This window comes from Chrysochloris asiatica, unplaced genomic scaffold (assembly GCF_000296735.1).
Source record: "Chrysochloris asiatica unplaced genomic scaffold, ChrAsi1.0 scaffold00283, whole genome shotgun sequence".
NCBI lineage: Eukaryota > Metazoa > Chordata > Mammalia > Afrosoricida > Chrysochloridae > Chrysochloris > Chrysochloris asiatica.
In genome coordinates, this window is record NW_006408801.1 from 2,849,997 (window position 1) to 2,856,910 (window position 6,914).

At 44.9% G+C, this 6,914-nt stretch overlaps 1 pseudogene; it reads right to left on the bottom strand.

Annotated features, from left to right (window-relative positions):
- Positions 1–1,902: 1,902 nt before the first annotated feature.
- LOC102821644 lies at positions 1,903–3,127 on the bottom strand (annotated as a pseudogene).
- Positions 3,128–6,914: the final 3,787 nt, after the last annotated feature.

The window sequence follows — 6,914 nt, forward strand, 5'->3', positions numbered from 1 at the left end:
GGAATCTACCATTTGATAAAAATGCTACAAACACCATTTAGTTCCTGTCAATATGAAATTTACTTGTTTAAAAAAAAATCCAAATGCTGGCTGGCATTGTCCAGAAAAATTTAATAAGTTTATTTATAATTGTTGTAAAGTTGAACTGTTGAAACTTGTTCACTGAAACATTTTGACTTGCATTAACGCTTTATGTCCCCACATTTATATTAAAAATTCACACAAATGAAAATGAAAAAACTGCTAATACCTGATTACTATCCCCTATTTTTCCATTCGCAATCATATACTTAGGTACCTTTTGACCCCAAGGGGGTGGGGGGAATCCAACGTTTAGAAATACCAATAATAGGAAGAAGAGATTTTTTTTTTTTTTTTGAAGAATGAAATGTTTTCCATTATAGTGGATCCTTAAGCACATTCTCCATGTATGCAATGTGTCTTTTGGCATCATTGTTACACGTTTGACATGGATAGCACATTGGTTGGTGTCTTCAAAAAGGCCAACCAGCTAGGCCTCACTTGCCTCCTGCAAAGCACCAAGAGCTGCACTCAGGAAGCGCAGATCTGTTTTGAAGTCCTGAGCTATTTCTCGCACCAGATGCTGGAAGGGGAGTTTACGAATCAGAAGTTTGGTCTCCTTCTGAGAACATCTAATTTCACGAAGCGCCACAGTAGCACCTATAATGATAAAGTTTCTTCACCGCTCCAGTAGAGGGTACACTCTGACGAGTAGCTTTTGTAGCCAGTTGCTTCCTGGGTGCTTTCACACTGGTTGATTGGGGGGCAGTCTGCTTTGTATGAGCCATGGTATGGAGACCTCCTCACTTAACCTATAAGCATTAAAAACAAAAATCCCCCTTCTCCTTCAGCTGGAGCTCGGCGAGCTAGGCGGTGCTGGCGTTAGACAATGATGGCAGTGGCTGTGAACACCAACAATTTGTTTTCCTGTTGTCCTTAGGGGTCCTGACTGTTCTGACTCACAACAACTGTATGCGTGGTCCTGCACCATCCTCACAGTCTTTGCTGAGTTTGAAGTCATTATTGGAGCCTCTCTGCCAGTACATCTCACTGAGGGTCTTCTTCTTCCCCCATGACCCTCTACTTCACCAAGCACGAAGCCCTCCAGAAACCAGTACCGACAACATGGCCAACACATGTGAGATGAAGTCTTGCCATCTTGCTTCTAAGGAGTATACTGTTGTATTTCTTCCAGGACAGATTCTTCATTCTTAAGTTTATCCAGGACATAGTCAATATTTTCCCCAACACTGTAATTTAAAGGAATCAAATTTTCTCCTTATTCATTTTCAAATGCATATGTTGTTGTTGTTAAGTGTTGTTGAGTTGGATCCAACCCATAGCGACCCTATACAGGGTTTCAGAGGAGCGACCGGTGAGCTTGAACCGCATATGAGGCGATTGAAAATACTGTGGGCTTGGGTCAGGAGCACCTAGTCTTTAAGGTGACATATTTGCTTTTTAGCAAAGAGGGTTTTTTTTTTTTTTGTTTGTTTGTTTTTGCAGGGGGGGCTTACTGAGGTTTTATTTTGCACATGAAACCACTGGGGATGCTGCCTGTTGGCACCTGGGGGATCACACTGGAGTACACGTGGCCTGACACTTGGTGGGAAGCATGGTGAGAAAAACAATGATTTGGGCTGCTCACATGGTTACACAGTTAGGGTTTCCAACAGGGTTCCAGATGGCCAAGCTTGGCTTTGGACACAGCTCTAAGGACACAGTGAAAACATCAGCAGGTTGGGGAGAAAGGAACTAACTACCAGAGGTCCTGCTGTACTGGTCTGACGTCAGAGGCTCTGTCCGCATCAGGAGCAGAGGTCTAATTAGCTGACTGTAGGCTTGCCTGCCCAGAGCTTAGCTGACGAAGGAGTTTCTGAACTAGGGGTCAGCAAACTTAGCCTTGCTGCCCAGCTCCTCTACAGTTCTGAGGATCTGGTTGTACTTGGCCAAGTGCTCCGATAGGCGTGGTGCACCCATCTTGATCTGTCCCAGTGCAGAGCCCCACAACCAGGTCAGCAATGAAGGGATCCTCAGTCTCCCCAGAACAATGAGACACCATGACGCCCCACCCATTGGACTGGACCAGCTTGCACGCTTTAAGAGACTCAGTCATGGAGCCGATCTGGTTCACTTTGAGCAGGAGGCAGTTGTATGACTTCCCGCTCACAACCTTGAATATTCACTTTGGGTTGGTCACTGTGAGATTGTCCCCTACCACCCAGATTCCTGAAGTAGAAGTGAACTTTATCCAAGCATCCCAGTCATCTTGGTCAAAGGGGTCCTCGATAGACACCACTGGATAGTCCATGATGAAGGCCTTGTACAGGTTTTCCAGCTGGCCAGGTGAGATGTACCTGCTGGGGTCACACTTCCCAGAGGTGGCTACGTCCATGCCGATCACCACCTTGTCAGTGTAACCAGCTTTTCCAATCACAGTCTTAAGTGGCTCCAGGGTTTCTTTGTTCTCCGGGATGTTAGAGGTAAACCTGCCTTCATCCCCCACGTTGGTGGCATCCTTTCCATACTTCTCCTTGATGACATTCTTCAGGTTGTGGTAAACTTCGGCTCCCATGCGCTTCCTTGAAGTTTGATGCTCTGATGGGAGGATCATGAACTCCTGCATGGCCAGCTTATTGCTGGCATGAGAGCCACTGTTGAAAGCAGGAACTGGCAGGATGACTTCAGAATTGCCAGCCAAGTCAGCAATGTGCTGGTACAGGGGGACCCCCTTCTCAACAGCCCCAGCCTTGCAGACACCAAGGGACACACCCAGAATGGCATTGACCCCAAGTTTCAACTTATTCTCAGTTCTGTCCATCTCTATCATCAGTTTGTTGATCTCCTGTTCCACAACATTCAGCTTCTTGCTAACCAGAGCACGTATGATAGTGTTATTGATGTGCTCAACAGCCTTTGAGACACCTTTCCTCAGATAGCAGGTCTTGTCATTGTCCCGGAGCTCCAGGGCCTCATAGATACCAGTGGAGACACCACTGGGCACAGCAGGTCTGAAGAGACCTTTTGTGGTGTGAAGATCAACCTCAACAATGGGGTTTCCATGGGAGTCAAAGACATCTCTGGCGTGAATCTTGAGAATGGACATGGTGACTTTCTGGCCCCTGGTTCTTGTTGCTCAGGAAGGAAGTGAAGGCAGCTGCAGACACCAAAGCGAGCATTAGGTGAATGAGGTGCGGATGCTGCGACCTGTTTTGTTTGTTTTTGCAACAGATTTGTGCAATGTAATATGCCCTTGTACATCTTGACTGCTTTGAATGCGGATCCAAGTAAAACAAAATCCTTGACAACTTCTGTCCTTTCTCCACTCATCAAGATGTTATTTACTGAGCCAGTTGTTAGGAGTTTTGCTTTTTGTACATTGAGATGCAATTCATACTGAAGGTTGTAGTCTTTGATCTTCATCAGTAAGTATTTTAAGTGCTCTTCCCTTCCAGCAAGCAAAGTTGTATCATCTTCATAACACAGATTATTAATGAGTCTTCATCCAATCCTGATGCAATGTTCTTCTTCATATAGTCCAGATTCTTTGCTCAACATACAGATTTTGAATAAACCCCTTTACTCTAACTTTAATTAAAAGAAAGCTCTTATTTTTTGAAAAGCAAAAATAAAAACAAACAAACAAACAAGTAGATAATGTTTTGCTTAATATCTTCTGCTCTCTTTTTGTATATACGTAAAAATGTTTGTGGAAGACTGGAGTTGAAAGGTAATGGAATTGTTCCGTGAACGTTCTGAAGTCCCCTGGTACTGACAGATCCTCACTGGCTAGGCACTGTGCTCGGTGCTGTGTGTGATATGCTGGACAAAGCTAACGTGCCCGTCCTGACTGTGAATTGTACTTCCTGTGCAGTAGACACTGGGTCTTACCTTCTATGACATTGTATGAAAAAACAAACAAACAAAACAAAACCAACTCCTTCAAGGTCTAATTGGGTGAATATGCAGTTTATAAATGTCTCAAAAATTCCAACTCTCATGGACCTACATTCAAACGATTGGACTTAAAGGGACTCTGGGGAATTAAAATGGATTTAAGCCTTTTTACTAACATATATCCACCTACTAAATCACAGTAGGTGTGGGGTATGAGCCTTAGGAAATACCCCACACCTTGTGTGAAGACGAGAACTGGAAGGATGGTGTCTCTCCCCCTCCTCACTGGGACCCAGTTTTCTTTGTTACTTCAAAACAGCGACAACCATATAGAAGAGAATCAAGTTGTGTTGACGAATCTTAAGCATTTTTATTTGGAAAATGATAGAATGTATTTTAATGATTTCTTCTTATCTGCTACCTATTTGTAATGCTATTTTTAGGTAGTAGTTATTTAGATTCCCAATATATTTTGTACGTTTCTGTCCTTACTACTTTTTGCTTCTTGCATTCATTCATTCACCCCTTTTGGGATCACTTTCTTCTAAAATGATTCATTTGAATACTTGATGAATAATAACAAAGAAAACAATGAGACAGTTGCTTGTGTGTGTGAGAGTCCTACCAGACATTTTCACTAGTGTGATTGGAAGGTGATGGCTGGGTTGCTGTGTTTGGGATGTTGGATGGGGCTATATTGGGTTTCTATGATGTGCCCTGCTCAGTCTCTCTGGAGAGCTGTTCTCAGGTTTCACTGTAAAAGGGTGGAACTGAACATCACTGTGCATTGTCACTGGAGAGAATCTCGGTCCTTCGCTGAAGAGAACGCAGAGTGGTGCCGAGATCTGTGGACACCTATATGGTTCCCACTATGCAGAGCAGTTTCAGTCTGTCTTGATACATCCTTTGTGCATGTTGGAAGAAAGCCCTTGTGATCATAGTAAAACCCACATAGGAGCACAGTTCTGTTCTGCACATGTGAGGCCACCATGAGTTGGGGTCGACTGCACAACAACTGGCTTTTAGTGATTCACAAGCAGAGGCTTTGAAGCCAGATGTCCTTGGTTCCAGTTTTGGCTTTACTACTTGCCAGCTATTCAACAATAAGCCCCTCTCTGGGCCCCTATCGATGGTATGCTTGTCACAAAATCAGAAAGTGGATGTTGAAGTTGCTGTGAGGCTCAAAGAGCTGATAGAGTTCATGTTCATATAGCTAAGAGGGTGTCTGTCTGAGCCCTGGTATGGCACCATAGGACAAACACTGGACTGGTAACGGCAAGGTTAGTGGTTCAATCCCACCAGCTGCTCTCGGAATCCCTATATAGGGTCACTATGTGCCCGAATGGACTCGACGGCAGACAACAACAACATGTCTTATCAGCTCCATAGAAGCCAGCTTCTGTTATTTAAAATGATTTTGCTCCACGGAAGCCCTACAGACAGAGTGTTGGTACCGAGCAGGAACCTCTGAGTCGAGATGCACCAGATGGCCCCTGTGGAATTTCAGTGGCATTTTTAAGGACTAAGGAGTCAGTCGGTATGGGAGAAGCTTCAGAGGACTGGGGATGCCTCAGAAAACTGTGTTTTGGCTCAAACTTTACCTGCAGACTTGCTAACAAAAGCAGGGGCCCATCACCTGCACAAAAGGTTAGTTTACACTCATGCTTGCAGAACTGACACCGACTTTCACCAGCGAGCCATGCCACATCAGTGAACTCACTCCTGGTATATTGCCCATAACCACACATCAGAGGGGGTCTATCCTGTAGAAAGCACTCCATACTTACTTAAATGTTGTAACTCTGTGTTGTGGCATTGATTCTAATTCATAGCAAACTCATATTTCACAGAGTAGAATTGTCACATAGGATTTCCACGACTGCAATCTTTGCAGAATTCCTGGTGAGATGCTGTAGGACCAGCACTGGACTGCAAACCACAAGGTCGGCAGTTCAAACTCACCAGCTGCTCCTTGGGAACCCTAGGAGTAGTGCTGTGAGTCAGAACTGACTCGACAGCACACAACAACAACAAGAATCTTTACAGAAGAAGACTGCCACATCTTTTTCCTGCAGAGGGATTGGTGGGGTCAGTTAGCAGTGAAGAACTTGACCATAGCACCGCCAGGACTCTGTAAAGACCAGAACTCACCATTAGGCTGTTGTGGTTAGGGGACCGCTGAGTCTGGTCTGACACATAGAGACCCAGTACACAACAGAATGAAACAGCTCCGTGGGCCACGCCATCCTCACAATCATTGCTATGCTTGAGCCCATTGCTGCTGACACTGTGCCAATCCTGCTCCTCTGCATCTCCCTCTTTTTCAGTGACCTTTTCCAGTGACCAGTCCCTCCTGACCACATGTCTGGAGTATGAGAGATGACATCCTGCCATTATTGCTTCCAAAAAACAATTCATCAACAGTAGACAAAACCCCATGGTTTCCAATAAGTGTGTGCTGTGCCCAACCAAGCCTCTGGAAGTTTTGTTCCGTTTATTCTCCTTCCAGCAACTGGAGGCACTGACAATCCATTTTCATACTCTTCATCAAAAGACTCTTTGACCCCAAAAAACTGTATATATATAATTGCTGATCACCGGGATGTATGGGATGAGAGGAGGGGAGGGAAGGGAAGACAGCACAGGGTAGGGAACAGACACAGGAAAGCTTGGGTGCTGGGGGTGGGGGTGGGGAGCAATACACAAGAAGGAGGAGAGAAATAGAAGAACAAGGCAGTTGGGAAAACAGTTAGACAGGTTCACATGGGCTAAGTGGGACAGAGGTAGATTATGATGTGTGCACAACCTTGGAACAACAGAGCTTTGGGACACAGGGATTGAGGCATGGGTTGAAATGGGAAGAGGGGAATAATGTTAAGATACTTGGCTGTCTTTTGAATCTTGGTTTCCCTTGCCTACCATTGTGAAATAGACACTTTCGGTGGGGTGGGGTGGGAGGGTAGGAATTGCCAGAAACATCACAATAGAAAGCTTGT